The following is a 16,329-nucleotide window of genomic DNA, read 5'->3' as shown; positions in this document are numbered from 1 at the left end:
AGAAGATAATGTAGATCACCAAGTCTGTTGCTGGAGAGAAAAAGCAAGGACACTTAACCCTTTCTATACATGTGGCAGTATGGTTAGAGCAGTGGGTCTGCTTCCACAAGTAACCTGGTGAGGCCAAGTGAGAGTTGTCCTTATCTACTGTGAATAGTTCAAGTTGGTGTATCCCACTATTCCCTTCTCCCATCCAAGTTCCACAATAAATACCAAAAACCAAAACCCCAGGACTGTTTATTGAGTAACGAGTAACTGGGAGTAAGGAGGGATGTGTGAGATGTCCCTTAGTGACTGTCACACAGCAAGCCCTATGGGGATAGTGCTACACACAGCAGAAGAAATGCACCCCCCTACCCGGGACTGCATAGAATGCATTAACCACTTGCCGACTGCCTAACGACTATCTACGTCAGCAGTCAGCCCCTCACAGGCAAAGTGACGTAGATCTACGTCGCTAGCCTGTGAGGGTCTAGGGAGTGAGCGCGCGCCGCGGGAGGCGCGCTCCCGCGCGGTCACGGACCCCCCCGCGCGTGTGACCAGCGGACCCGATGTCCGCCGGTCACTCGGCGATCGAAGGTGCAGAGGGAGAAAGGCAGGCGGCTAGTGTAAACAAGCCGCCTGTCATTCTCCCCTGTGTAGAAACTGTGATCACACGGTTCTACTATGTAGAACCGTTGATCACTGCTTCTACAGCTCAACAGACAGCCAATCACAGTTAGAATCACGCCCCTAGGGACACACAGCCCCTCCCTCTCAAATAAAGTTAACCCCTTTACTACCAGTGTAATTTTGCAGTAACAGTGCATATGTATAGCACTGATTACTGTAGTAATGTCACTGGTACCCCCAAAAGTGTCAGAAATGTCAGTCAAGGGTCCGATCTGTCCGCCGCAATGTCGCAGTCCCGCAAAAAAAAATTGCAGATCACGGCCATTACTCGTTAAAAAAAAAAACACCAAAAATGACAGAAATCTTTCCCTTAGTTAGTAAACGCAATAACTTTTGCGCAAACCAATCAAAATACGCTTATTGCGATTTTTTTAAACAAAAATATGTAGCAGAAAACAAATTGGCCTAAAATGTTAAAAAATTTAGATTTTTACATTTTTTTTTGGGGGGGGGGGCAATTTCATATAAAAAAATGTGAAAAATATTGTTATTTTTTCAAAATTGTCGCTCTTTTTTTGTTTATAGCGCAAAAAGTAAAAATCGCACAGGTGATCAAATACCACCAAAAGAAAGCTCTGTTTGTGGGAAAAAACAAAGGATGTAAATTTCGTTTGGGTACGGCATTTCATGACCGCGCAATTGTCCGTTAAAGTCGCACAGTGCCGAATCGCAAAAAGTGGCCTGGACGTAAGACAGCAAAATCCTCCGGTGGTAAAGTGGTTAAACCAGGCATCCTAGTACTGTAAGGCAGGAGGGCTAACCACTATGCCACTTTGCTGCCCACGCCAACATGACGTGTACTGTTTCACTAAAACATTTCTCAAAATACTTATTTTTTTCTAGGAAAATTGGGTTAAAAAGAAAAAACAAAGTTTCAAACTGACAGTTCTGTTTATTTTTTTTATCTAATTACCATCTGCGGCCAGTTAATTAGCTGCCCTGTCTATTGAACTAGATATGATTCATTCCACCTGCGAGACAAAAACAGAGGAAATAATAAAAATCTATTCATAAAATACAATCGTTGTCGGCTATCTTCGTAGGCAGGGAATGAACAAACAGGTTTATTAAACATGCCCGCAATATAAATTTTAAGGTAAACTTTCCAGGTCATTCCCATCGGGAGAAGGAAAGCCATTTCTGTTTAGAAGGCGAGATTAATTCCCAGGTAATGATTGTTCATATACATTGTGCCGGGGGCTCCGCCGCTACCTGTACAGAATGGGAAAATTAGAGCATTTTAAGAGCTTTCCGATTGAAATATGTTGTAATTTGCTGTGTTTATGTTTATCAAGGAGGGGGAAAAAAAAAATAGGCGAAACAAATGACAGCGCGTAAATCTTACCGCAATCTCAATTTCTCTTTCCGAGTTTCAATTTGCATTTTTTTTTTTTACTATTTCTGTTGAAAGAACAATAAGTTATGGGTTATAATAAGCACGCAACGCTTCCACGCCAGCACTTTTGATTAATGATTATTGGCTGGGCATGTTTACCACTTGCTTTGCCAACCATTACGACTTTAATATGGGACTGAAATTTCTGTAAAAATATGGAAATATGAAGGATTAGCTGAAACTTCAAATTTTCAGCTGCTGGCCAAAATGCAACAGACCGGAATGTTTAAAGAGGTTGTAAACCCAAAAAAAAAAAAAAAAACCCTGTAAGACAAAAGCATAATGAGCTAGTATGCAGAGGCGAAACTAGAACCTTCAGGGCCCCAGTGCAAGAAACCATGACGGGCCCCTCAGACCCCTGGCCAGGGCCCTTCCCTTCAAGCCTGGGGCTCTTCCCACTGATTCTGGGGCCCTTTTACTCTTGTTGCGGGGTCCTTTATTACGGTCCTGCAGCAGGACCCTTTCACAAGTTCTGCAGTGGGCCCCCTTCCTGCCATCTTGGGGCCTCCCCACGGTGGTGGAATGCCAGGGCCCGGTCGCAAGTGTGACGTTTGCCATCCTGGAAGTTCACCCACTGGTGTCAGTAGTTTTTATTTTTTTGGTATTTTAATTGTATTTTTTTATCATTTTATTTTATTTTTTTTACAATGTCACTGACTATGACTCTGTCCATTCAGGAAAGGAAGGAGCTGATAAATTACATATTTACCGACCCCTTCGTGGTTCTCTATTGTTTGTGACACATCCCCTGCAGCAGCCGGCAGGAGAGGGGAGGGAGCACAGTGGGGGGGCAGCACAGTAGGGGGGGGGACCAGGGGAGCACACGGGCCCAGAGACAGCAGAACACAAGTGAACTGGATAGGAGGAGTGGCGGGAGCATCATACAGAGGAACCAATCTCCTCCATTTTCCTCCTGCAGCTACAGGAGGAAAAAGGAGGACAGTGATTTCTCTACATGCCGCCTCTGCCGCCCCTCCTATCCAGGTGTACAGGGGAACCGCACAGGCCCCCTGGAGCATGGGGCCCGGTTGCAATGACAACCCCTGCAACCCCTGTAGTTACGCCCCTGCTAGTATGTATCGCAGACTAGCTCATTATGAAGTACTTACCTTAAAACGAAGCCCCCGCAGTGCCGCCCGCTCACCGGTGACACAGCCAACATGTTCGGCCGTCCTGCTTCCTGGTTCGTGTCCTCCGGCCATCTGATTGCGGGAGCCACCATTCACCATTCCTTTGGAGCACATGTGCCGATGATGTCATCAGCTGCATGAAATGTAAATATCTCCTAAACGGTGCAAGTTTAGGAGATATTTATAGCACCTATAGGTAATCCCTATTATAGACTTACCTATAGGTACAAGTTATAAGAGTGGATTTACATCCACTTTAAAGGGTAATTCCACTTTTGTGGGAAAAAAATTGCAAATAAAAAAAAAAAAATGATATATAATATAAATGTATGATATATATACAAATGTACAGTATCTCACAAAATTGAGTACACCCCTCACATTTTTGAAAATATTTTATTATATCTTTTCATGTGACAAGACTGAAGAAATGACACTTTGCTACAATGTAAAGTAGTGAGTGTACAGCTTGTATAACAGTGTAAATTTGCTGTCCCCTCAAAATAACTCAACACACAGTCATTAATGTCTAAACTGCTGGCAACAAAAGTGAGTACACCCCTAAGTGAAAGTCATTTTCCCTCCCCGGTGTCATGTGACTTGTTAGTGTTACAAGGTCTCAGGTGTGAATGGGGAGCAGGTGTGTTAAATTTGGTGTTATCGCTCTCACTCTCTCATACTGCTCACTGGAAGTTCAACATGGCACCTCATGGCAAAGAACTCTCTGAGGATCTGAAAAAAAGAATTGTTGCTCTACATAAAGATGGCCTAGGCTATAAGAAGATTGCCAAGATTCTGAAACTGAGTTGTAGCACGGTGGCCAACATCATACAGCAGTTTAACAGGACAAGTTCCACTCAGAACAGGCCTCGCCATGGTCGACAAAAGAAGTTGAGTACACATGCTCAGCGTCATATCCAGAGGTTGTCTTTGGGAAATAGATGTATGAGTGCTGCCAGCATTGCTGCAGAGGTTGAAGGGGTCGGGGGTCAGCCTGTCAGTGCTCAGACCATTGGCCGCACACTGCATCAAATTAGTCTGCATGGCTATCGTCCCAAAAGGAAGCCACTTCTAAAAATGATGCACAAGAAAGCCCGCAAACTGTTTGCTAAAAACAAGCAGACTAAGGACATGGATTACTGGAACCATGTCCTGTGGTCTGACGAGACCAAGATAATATTTTTTGGTTCAGATGGTGTCAAGCGTGTGTGGCGGCAACCTGGTGAGGAGTACAAAGAGAAGTGTGTCTTGCCTACAGTCAAGCATGGTGGTGGGAGTTTCATGGTCTGGGGCTGCATGAGTGCTGCCGGCACTGGGGAGCTACAGTTCATTGAGGGAACCATGAATGCCAACATGTACAGTGAAATACTGAAGCAGAGCACGATCCCCTCCCTTCAGAGACTGGGCCGCAGGGCAGTATTCCAACATAATAACGACCCCAAACACACCTCCAAGATGACCACTGCCTGTCTAAAGAAGACGAGGGTAAAGATGATGGACTGGCCAAGCAAGCATGTCTCCAGACCTAAACCCTATTGAGCATCTGTGGGGCATCCTTAAATGGAAGCTGCAGAAGCACAAGGTCTCAAACATCAACCAGTATATATATATATATATATATATATATATATATATATATAGATAGATAGATAGATAGATAGATAGATAGATAGATAGATAGATAGATAGATAGATAGATAGATAGAGATGATCTATCTATCTATCTATCTATCTATCTATCTATCTATCTATCTATCTATCTATCTATCTATCTATCTATCTATCTATCTATCTATCTATCTATCTATCTATCTATCTATCTATCTATCTATCTATCTATCTATCTATCTATCTATCTATCTATCTATCTATATATCTATCTATCTATCTATCTATATACATACAGTATATATTTATAAATATAGGAGATGCAATTCAATTGTTGATCCAAATATCCTTTACTTCTGATCTTCATGCATTAATAAATAAAGTAAACATACATTTGCAAGCGGCTGCACAGTTTCAGACATGCCTATGTACTTCATTGAGCTGCATGTATAGCATTAATCCTCAATATAATCTTTCATATCTCTATTCCCTCAGTGAGTCCAGCCTTACAGTACACAGGTGTATCTCCTTGATCACAATTTCTAATTGAATCCACTTTAATCCATTATTTTTCAACAGTCTCAAGACAATATCCAAATATCCACAGCTCCACATAACCACCCCCCCCCCCCCCATGGCTAACTGCAACCATCATTTGTACTAATCTTTAATATATAAATCAAACCACATCATTGTTTCATATTATTTTCATTTTGGGGTGGAGATTGGGCACCCCAAAGCCAAGAGTGTCCAGCCCACACGTGAATGTCGGCAATAGCAGACTCATCACAAAATTATCAGATTAATAGTTTAAATCATGGGTGTCCAATCTTTTGGCTTCTCTGGGCCACATTGAGTGTAGAGAAATTTTCTCGGGCCGCATATAAAATATAAATTATAGTTAAGGTATATAAGTAATAAAATGCCACCGCGCCCTTCCCGCGCCACCGCGCCCCCCCCCCCCCCCGCACTAATTTAACACAACTAGAAGATGATCAAATTAAAATGAATCAGTATACAGAGGTTTACTTCTTCTGAGCGATAATAAAGGAACATTCTAACCACCAAGACCACTTCAATGATTTGAAGTGGTCATGGTGGTAAGAGTCAGAAACACTGCACATGCTCCCCCCCCTCTGAGGCAACCTCTGCCTACTGTTAGTTGGAAGCCGCTGTGGCCATGCCCTCGACCTGACTTCCTTCTTCCCCAGCAAAAAAAAAATTGTCAGGTGGCAGTGGGCCGCATAGCCTGAGGTTCCGGGCCGCATGAGGCCCTCGGGCCGCAGGTTGGACATGCCTGGTTTAAACAATCTATTCAGGATCTCTCTTTAAACTTGTCATATACCAAAGGAAAATACGTGCGTTTTACCAAGCAATGTGCAAAAATCATAATTACTATTATCCTAGTCACAAGAATAAATAGAGATCCTAATCTCTATTTAACCCATTAGGCTTTAAGAAATGTAGATGTTTAATCCACCAAACTTCCCTCTGTCTCAGCCCTATAATTCTGTTTCCTCCCCTCCTGTCTTTTTTTTTATTTCTTGCAAAATCATGAACAGTACTTCAGTATCCTTATGATTATGCTTCATACAATGTTTCGGTAGCGGTAACCTTTTTACTCCTGATTGAAGATCGGTGTTGTGACATACGATCTTTCATTTTTTGTGTGGTTTCACCAACATATATAAATTAATGCATAGACCACATATGATGTTTGACATGTGTAAAATCTATGAATTGTGTATTTTCTTCCATTATTATGATGTATAAATACATCACCTTTCCTCATTTGTCCACATTTTACACAGCTAAGACAAGGATATGATCCATTTCTCTTACTTCCCAAAAATGTCCCTTTTTTCCATAGGTTTCTTTGTTTTTTGATGATCTGAATGTACTAATATATCTCTTATTGTCCTGTTCCTTCTATATGCTTTTAATGGTACTTCCTGAAAAAATTCTAAAGCCCCGTACACACGAGAAGAAATTTGGCCGGGAATTTTCGTCCGACGACCGATCTGCCGATTTTCGGCTTGTTAGTATGGTGCTTCCGACAACCGACTCCGACTTTTCGGCCAAAAAAATCCTGCTGTGCAGGCTATATCATTTTTGTTGACCATCAAAACACGTCCGATTTTCGTCTTATTAGTACAGATTTCGATGGGGAAAAATCTTATGAGCAAGACTAGGCATGCTCAGAGATGAAAGAACACATACAAAGCAATCCAACACATGACATCACTTCTGAAGTAGAATTCTGTCGTGCGGGAAAATTCGTGTGCAGTCTAGGCACATTCCAACCAACAGACACGCACTCTGGACAAAAGACGGATGACCGGTCGGCGGAAATTCGTTGCGGGGGGTACGGGGCTTTAGGCAGCCACCAAGTCTCTGGGATTTTTAAGGTTGATAGTCTCTCTCATAGTGCCCCCAACCTAGGGTTGCCACCTCATCCTTTTAAACCAAACCTGAACACATATTTATTACACAGGTTCTGAAGCTAATTTAATGCAGATAAGACACTAAGTTTAATTACCACCTTAATCATCAACAGAACCTGTGTAATTATTATGTGTTCAGGTTTAAAGGGATGAGGTAGCAACCCTACACCAATTTCCAAAAGGGCTCATTAATGCCTCATAACCGCTTATATGCCCCCAGCCTCTTCAGCACCCTCCAGTCTCCCATAGTGCCCCTGCAAACTCCCCAGCCTACTGGAGAGACCCCCAGCTCCTTCCAGGGACCTCTTCTCCCACAGGTTCCCCAGCCCCCTTTAGAAACCTCATCCTCTACAGGGCCACCTAGTCCCCTTCCAGAATCCCAATCTCCCCACAGTGACACCCAGCTCCATCCAAAGCCCTAACCATCAGGAGGGAGGCCACGGCTTGGCAGCACGCCATGGCCCGGCATTTGAGAATCACTGCACTAGACTAACTGAACATTTAATCCTTGCAGTAAAGGGGTGCACGGGTGTGAGAGCGTACTACAAAGTGAAACTTTACAAATACTTAGAGTTGACCTTTAACTGAGGCTGCTAAATTCGGCCTGGGCATCGATGACCTTTGATTGTGAAAGGGTTATTATTATGTATGTAGACTTGCTACCTACGTAACACATCGTGCCCTGTACAGCCTTTTATGCTGGTGTCTAAGAGGCACAAATCAAAATGCCAGGATAAGTGAAGTATTTATTGCACCAGGAGCTCTTGACACCTCATCTGTAACTGACATGATCCACTGGAAACATCTCGTGTCCCCTCTGGGACATGGTTGGTGCTGAAAGAACAGTTCCTGCTCTCAGGCTCCCACTCCAGCAAATGTGACTGAATCAGCAAGTCCAAATCCTATCCATCACCGCGCTCCAGGGGAAAGCTCCAATTTGCATGGGTTAGTGGGCTCCGAGCTGTCATAAAGCCCTTTTAATGTGCATCTTCAGAGCTGAGAGCACAGGTCAACTCTTTTCACTCGGAGGCAGCAAAAGAAATGCCATGCTTTGCATCTTGTCCCTCGATGTACATTAATAATTTATCGCTATACGGCAGAGATTATCTGCGCCGCATTCTTATTTTATTTTTATTTACATTTTAGTCTTTTAATTTTAAGCTGCAAAAAAAAAAAAAAGGAACTTGGGGCAATGGAACCCATGTGCAAACTGTTGCTAATATTAGCCATGAGAAATTGGAACTGTGCAAAAAGCCTACCCTAAAGTATAATTAAAGGCACGGCTTTTTTTTTTTTTTTCCGATAGAGTGGAGAGGGATTACAACACCAGCTAGGTTTTTATTGCTGTCTGTGCCCTTATTAGAGAGATTTACCCTCTCTATTTATCTTGTTTACCATTATCACTGAAAGCAAAAGAAAATCCCAAATTGTGGGCTATCACCAGAATGGGAATAGATAAGAAAACTTCCAATGGGGACTCTAGTTTAAAGATTCCTTCACTTTGGAGGAATTTTCTTTCACTTCCTCACTGCTTTGGCTATTGGACAGAAAGTGAAGGGAAATCTCCCCAATGGAACAAAGATGGCAAAAAAAAAAAAAAAACTGCCATTGGTTATAACCCCCTACCCCCACCCCCACCCCCCTAAATTCTACTTAAAGCTGCAATCCAGCCAAGGGTCCAACCACACAAAACTTCACTGCCCCATCACCCTCTTGCCCCAGTAATAAAAAAAAACTAGCATAAATAGTTTAGTAATAGATAAATTGAATCCATGGGAATTTGCCTTCATTTTTGTTTTTGTTAGCACTCAGGAGTGTGAATGCCCTTCTTCAGATGGCACTTTCCATTGGCTTTCCATTGGCTATCCATTGTCATGGTCCTCATGGGTTTCTGAAGGGTAAACAAGACTGGCTAGTCCTAGAACAAGCATGTAGGAACCCTAGTCCAAACTTCTAATCTTCATATTTTTTTCAAGTCAGAGGCTCAGAAAGTATAGGGGATGCTGGATCAACATGGCATTCAGGCATGCAGCATTTCCAGAAGTACAGATTAGTTGTGGCAACCTATGCATTTTCTGAGTGCAGGTTATTCGAAGTACAGGTCTGTTGTCTGATTGCGCTAGGTGGAGATTGTGACATCACCGCCCCAGTAAGTCTAATCAGAGAATGCTTTGCATTCATTGAGAAAAAGTAAAGTGTTCTCTAAAAGCTGCCCATACCAAGCAGCCAACCTCCTGGGTTCAGAATGCAGCAGGGCAGCCACTTGGCATGGGACCCAGAAGCAAGTGGAAATCACTGGAGTAGTGGTGCCTACTACAGTGTTTTCTAGCTTCTAGACCAGGGGTCTCCAAACTATGGCCTTCCAGTTGTTCAGGAACTACAATCCTCATCATGCCTAGTCACGTCTGTGAATGTCAGAGTTTTACAATGTCTCATGGGATGTGTAGTTTTGCAACAGCTGGAGGGCCATAGTTTGGAGATCACTCTTCTAGAGGGATCTCACAAGTTGGTATATTCATAGTTACATTGGTCCAAGCAGGGTCAGTGTAACTATGAAAAATATCCAATTCTTCTTTAAGAACATGATGCCAAATATACTGAAAATTTCGGATTTGGGGTTTACAAATACAATAATCAGGGCAATTAGTCAAGGTAGATGACAAACTAGATGCAAATGTAGCACAGGGTACAAGATAACCTTTGGTACATTCCATTGTCTTCCCAGTAAATGTCCATGACAATATTTGACACATTTATACTTTCCTCTTTACCCTTTAAAAGGGCTTGTTCCATATCACAGAAAGGATCATGATCATTTAGCATTAGCTATAAAACCTACCACAACCCTAAATATGTACCTTTAATGTAATACTTATGTGTATGTCTTTGTCAATAAAAAGAAATCACACCATTTTTAGAAAACTACTATTTTAAATAACGTTTTGATAACATTTCTAGACAAAATATAACAAATATAGAAGATTGTGAAAACAGATTTCTTTTCTTTGAAGGTTTTACAGTAAGACCCTGTTCACACTGGGGCGACCCGACTTTGCCGGGCGACCTGTGAAGTCGCGGTGCGCAGCTCGCAGCGCGACCTCAGAGTGGCCAGCACGGACTTCATATCATTGAAGGTCGCTCCAGGTCGCCCCAAAGAAGCTCCGGACCCTTTTTCTAAGTCGGAGCGACTTGTGTCGCTCCTATTAGAACGGGTCCTGTGCTGCTCTATGGCAGGCGACCCGCGGCGACTTGTCAGGCGACCAGGTCGCCTGACAGGTCGCCCCAGTGTGAACGATGTCTTAGGTCTTTTAAAACTAACCTGTGATATAGAAATATTGGATATTACACCATTAAAAAGTAAATTGCCAAAGCAGTTCTCATATTTCCACATGTACCTGTAGGTGGCGCTGTGCCATTGTCACAGGTACAGCGACAGGTCCCTGGACTTTACTCACATTAATACAAATTTTTACCTGGGATGTACAAACTTTCGATCACCACTGTGTATATATATATATATATATATATATATATATATATATATTTATTTATTTATTTATTTATTTTTCTATTCATTAAAGTGTATTTTTTTCCCAAAAAATTGTGTTTGACAAACCGCTACACAAAAACTGTGACACAAAAATTTGCAATGACTGCCATTTTCTTCTCTATGGTCTCTGCTAAAAAAATGTTTAAAGTTTGGGTGTTCTAAGTCATTTTCTAGCAAAAAATACAGATTTTTACTTATAACAACACACACATGTTAGAAAAAGGCTGGATCTTTACGTGGTTAATATTTGTGTTGAAGCTCTGTATGTATAGTTTTAGTTACTAAGATATAGTATGTAGTAAAACAGAAAGATTTTCTTTAATATTTTATTACCATATTGATGAGAGGGGAAAAGAAGAAGAGAAGGCAAAATATAAGCAGATTAAACGTTAGCTTTAAGCAAAAGGGAAAAAAAATTGCTGTGCATCCACTTTAAGCAAAAACAATCCTCGCTGATAACAAATATAGCAGAACAGATGGGTAAGAATCATTGTAACTATTGCGCCTTTGGTCACTTCTCCCACCTACATATTTGCAATACACATGAACCAACATATATGTATAATTCAGAGAATTGTAGTAATTGTGCTGACATGTTCTTATGCTGGCAGATAAATTAGCTGGCAGGAATTCCCTGTTTACCGAAGATTATTCTATATAATGCTGTTCATATTTGGCAGCGGTTATACGAAACATTCCCTTCCAGTATCCATTATGCAGCCAAGTTGTGCTCTTCATATGTGCATGTGGCAAATGTTTAATTTTGAAAGTCATATTCTGAAACTACATCTGTGTCTTCTCTGATATACTAAAGCTGATATAAGTCTTATAAAGAGGAACCAGAAGATGCCTAAACTGGTTGCAAACCTCAGACATGAAATGTGAACAAAGCATATCCCTCTATAGCAGTGGTCTCCAAACTGCAGCCCGGGGGCCGGATGTAGCCCTTTGCTTGCCTTTATCTGGCCCTTGCTGAACTTCTCCTCCCACTGATACACTATTCTGCCAACTGATATGGGGCACAATTCTCCCACTGACATTAACTATGGGGCCCCACTTCTCCCATTAACACCAACAATGGGGCACTATTCCCCCAAATGATACCAACGATGGGGCACTCTTCCTCTCAATGATACCAATGATGGGGCACTATTCCCCCAAATGATACCAATGATGGAACACTATTCCTCCCAATGATACCAATGATGGGGCACTATTCCCCCAAATTATACCAACAATGGGGCACTCTTCCTCTCAATGATACAAATGATGGGGCACTATTCACCCAAATGATACCAACGATGGGGCACTCTTCCTCTTAATGATACCAATGATGGGGCACTATTCCCCCAAATGATACCAACAATGGGGCACTCTTCCTCTCAATGATACCAATGATGGGGCACTATTCCCCCAAATGATACCAATGATGGAACACTATTCATCCCAATGATACCAATGATGGGGCACTATTCCTCCAAATGATACCAACGATGGGGCACTCTTTCTCTCAATGATACCAATGATGGGGCACTATTCTCCCAAATGATACCAATGATAGGGCACTATTACCCCAAATGATACCAACGATGGAGCACTCTTTCTCTCAATGATACCAATGATGGGGCACTATTCTCCCAAATGATACCAATGATGTAGCACTATTCCTCCCAAAGATACCAACAATGGGGTGCTATTCCTCCCAATTATACCAACAATGGGGTGCTATTCCTCCCAATTATACCAACAATGGGGTGCTATTCCTCCCAATGATACCAATGATGGGGTGCTATTCCTCCCAATGATACCAACGATGAGGCACTATTCCTCCTAATGATACCAAATGTGGTGACGTATACTCCCACTGATGGCAGGAAAATGTTCATTCCCACTGGGCATAGTCTAGCCCCTCAAAGTCTGAATGACAATACACTGGCCCTTTGTTTAGAAAGTTTTGAGACCCCTGTTGTATAGGATGCACTTGTCCCTATTCGGAGCACCAAGTGTCATTTCTGTCTGCTGTGTCCTTCCTCTGCTATCAGCATGAATCCCTTCTGTCAAGTGTTTCTCACATCAAGGGAAAAGAGGTGACAGGGGAGGGACTTCCAACGCACAGCCTGTGGTTGACACCCTTAGCTCTGTTACTGTGTGCTATGTGAAGGGGGATTTGTCCCTTCCCTCCAATCAGCTCTCAGAGCTCCTCTCACTGAGCTCTACAGAGTATAAGTTCAGCTTTCCACTACCTTTTTTTCTATAAGCTCAGGCAAGGTTTATAAATTCTACACTTTGAATGGCTGTAGACAAGATAAGACAGCAAATAAACAGGTACGACTTATGTATGAGGATTTTTTTGCATCTCTGTGTATCACCTGAGACCAGACACTTCACTGGGTACATATAAGGGTTTACATACCATTTTTGATGATGATGAGCAGTGACAAGAAGATAGATTTCTGTAGATCGCGATATAACCAAAATCAGGGCAGAAAAGTGGAGAAAGAAGAGATGAAAGAAAATGAGAAGAAGGGGGGCATTGAGCAGGAGAAGGAATAGGAGGAAGATGAGGATAAGGAAGAAGAGGAGGAGGAAAGGGAGAAGGAAAAGAAAAAGGAGAAAGACACAAAGAAGGAGATAAATGAGTAGGAGGAGGAGAAGGAGGAGGAAGAAGATGAAAAGAAAGAATAGAATGAAGAGGAAAAGGAAGAAGGAAAATATGAAGGAAAAAGTGGAAGAAGAAGAGGAGAAGGAGGGAAAGTGGATCAGAAAGACAGAGGGAGGAAATAATAAGAGGAGTAGGAGGAAATGTGGAGAAGGGAGAAGAGGAGTAAGAGAAGAAAGAGGAGGAAAATTAGGAGAAGGAAGAGGAGGAGTAAGAAAAGGAAGAGGAGGAAGATGAGGAGAAGGAAGAGGAGGAGTAAGAGAAGAAAGAGGAGGAAGATGAGGAGAAGGAAGAGGAGGAGTAAGAGAAGAAAGAGGAGGAAGATGAGGAGAAGGAAGAGGAGGAGTAAGAGAAGAAAGAGGAGGAAGATGAGGAGAAGCAAGAGGAGTAGGAACAAATGAAGAAGGAGGAGGAAGAGGAGGGGAAGAAGGGGAAGAAAGAGAAGAAGGAGGAGCAAGATAATGAGAAAGACACATAGGAGAAGGAGTATTATAAAAAAGAGGAGGAGGAAGATGAAGAGAAGGAAGAAGATGATAATGTAGCAAGAAATGAGTGGAGTGAGGAGGAGGGATATGAACAGAGGAAGGAAGAAAGAGGGGAGGATAAATAGGAAGAAAAAGAGGAGAAGGGAGAGGATGAGGAGAGAGAGGAGGAAAATGAGGAGAAAGAAAAGGAAGGGAAGGAGAAAAAGGAGTAGGAGAAAGAAGAGGAGGAAGATGGAGAGAAGGAAGAAGATGATAAAGATACAATAATTGAGTTTAGGAGAAGGAATATGAACGGAGGAAGGAAGAAAGGGGGAGGATGAAGAGGAAGAAAAAGAGGAGAAGGAAGAGAAAAAGGAAGGGAGGAGTGTGTGGATGAGGAGAGAGAGGAGGAAAAGGAGGAGAAAGAAAATGAGGGGAAGGAGAAAGAGGAGTAGGAGAAGGAAGAGGAGGAAGACGAGCAGAAGGAAAAAGAGAAGGAAGAAATAAAGGAGTAAATAAAGGAGGCGATGGAGGAGGAGAAGAAAAAGTAGAAGAAAGACACAGAAAAGAAGGAGAAGCAAGAGTTGGAGAAAGAGGAAGAAAAAGGTAGAGAGAAGGAAGAAGAGAATGAAGAAATGGAGGGGGTGAGGATTAGGAAGATGAACAGGAGAAAGAAGAAAGAGGAGAGGGAAGAATAAAGGAAAGAGATGAGGAGGAGGAGGATGAAGAGTAGGGAGAAGATGAATAGAAGAAAAGGGGTGCAGATGAATATGAGGAAGAGAAAAAGGAGGGAGTGAGGAGGCGGTAGGGAAAATGAAGATTATGAGGAAGAAGAGGAAGAAGAATAGCAGAAAACGAAGGAGAAAGATAAGGGAAAAGAGTATAAGGATAAAGAAGAGGTCAGGATCAGAAACATAGGTAGAGAGAGGAAAACGTATGGGAGCATGGGAAAGAGGAGGAAAAGGAAGAGGAGAAGGAGGTAAAAAAAGTAACAGGGAGAAAATGTAAACTGGTTTTTACTGAAACAGTCACTGTCAGCGTAGAAAAACCCATCATGCCTTGTTTTCAGATGTTCTTCATTATTTATCAACTCACAGACCTAGATCCTGCATGGAGGCCCCAACTACTCTACTCAACCAGCATGCTTGTTTTCCTGTCCATTGACTTGCTAAAGCGAAGGACAAAAAATTATGGCTCTCAATCCTGCATTTTGAAAAAAAAAAATCCAGCAAAGACACCTCAAAAAACTCTATCACAACAGATTCCCTTTAAAGGAACCTTTTCCTATCTATTGGTATTGTACTGTTCAGGGGTAAAGTTCCTCGGGACCATGTGAAAAGCCGTTTATCTTAAACATAAAGGGGTTTAGTTTTCCTTTCAAAGCAAACAAAACAGTACTTCCAGCAGCAACACGGAGTTCACTTTGTTCCAGAAAACATAACAGAAAAGTCAGCTTATCTGCAGCACAAACAGCATAAAGGAAACATAAATTTCATAGATTGGATTTACCCCAAGGTTAGCACAGGCCAACTCTGGCTGTTTAGCAGCTGCCAGCACACGTGCAGCACTCCAACGGGTCTCTCTAACAAACTTATACTCCATCTCAAATACTAAAAGTTTCCTGTTTAATGTGCTGCTCCCTGGAGGCTGCTTAACTTTGTAGGGACGGGAGTCCCAGTCATCAGGAATGGAGGTTCGTCTCCCACCCAAATGTCACTTCGAGCCTCCAAAATTCCAGGTCTCAAATACGCTTTACTAATACTGAGAAGACTACGGGTCAGTCCTCTCCTTTACATGATTATTACGGAGTTCTTTACCCATTATAGGTGAGACCCCTGATTACACACATTTTCCTTAAAGCGGAGTTCCGGCCACAGAATCTTTTTTTTTTTTTTTTTTTAATGTACCCAAAACAGTGATCCTCCGACCTCTATATATCCGCTAATCCTGTTTTATACAGTGGAATAATAGTTTTGCAAGCATGAAATCTTACTTTATAAAATTTCTGCTGAGCGCCGCCATCTTTGTGCTGGTTCGCCGAGTCCGCTGTGGGTAAATGTCTGCCCTGCTTCCTGATTGTAGTGGGCGGAGGCCGGTGAATCCAGCGCGAAATCTCGCGCATGCCCAGTGCTATGCGATCGGCATAGTATTTGTTTCCATAGGGACGGCAGCGTGAAGGAAGTTGCCGCCCCTATGAAGCCATTCTCTGCCTGTGTAGACCTATTTAAATATGGTGCCGTCCGCACTGTGCTCCGCCTAACATCACGTCATTTCCTGTTTGGAAATAACGTGATGAGAGGAGCGGCCGGCCGCCTACGTCACTGCCAATTGCATCCTGGGAGCGACGAGTAAGAGCTCCCAGGACGCATTGCGGGACAGGAAGTGACGGCGCGGGCCGCGGCCGAG

This window comes from Pelophylax lessonae (genome assembly GCF_965119305.1).
Source record: "Pelophylax lessonae genome assembly, chromosome: 10".
NCBI classification, from domain to species: domain Eukaryota; kingdom Metazoa; phylum Chordata; class Amphibia; order Anura; family Ranidae; genus Pelophylax; species Pelophylax lessonae.
The sequence above is the reverse complement of the archived record's forward strand: the minus strand, read 5'-3'. Positions refer to the sequence as shown.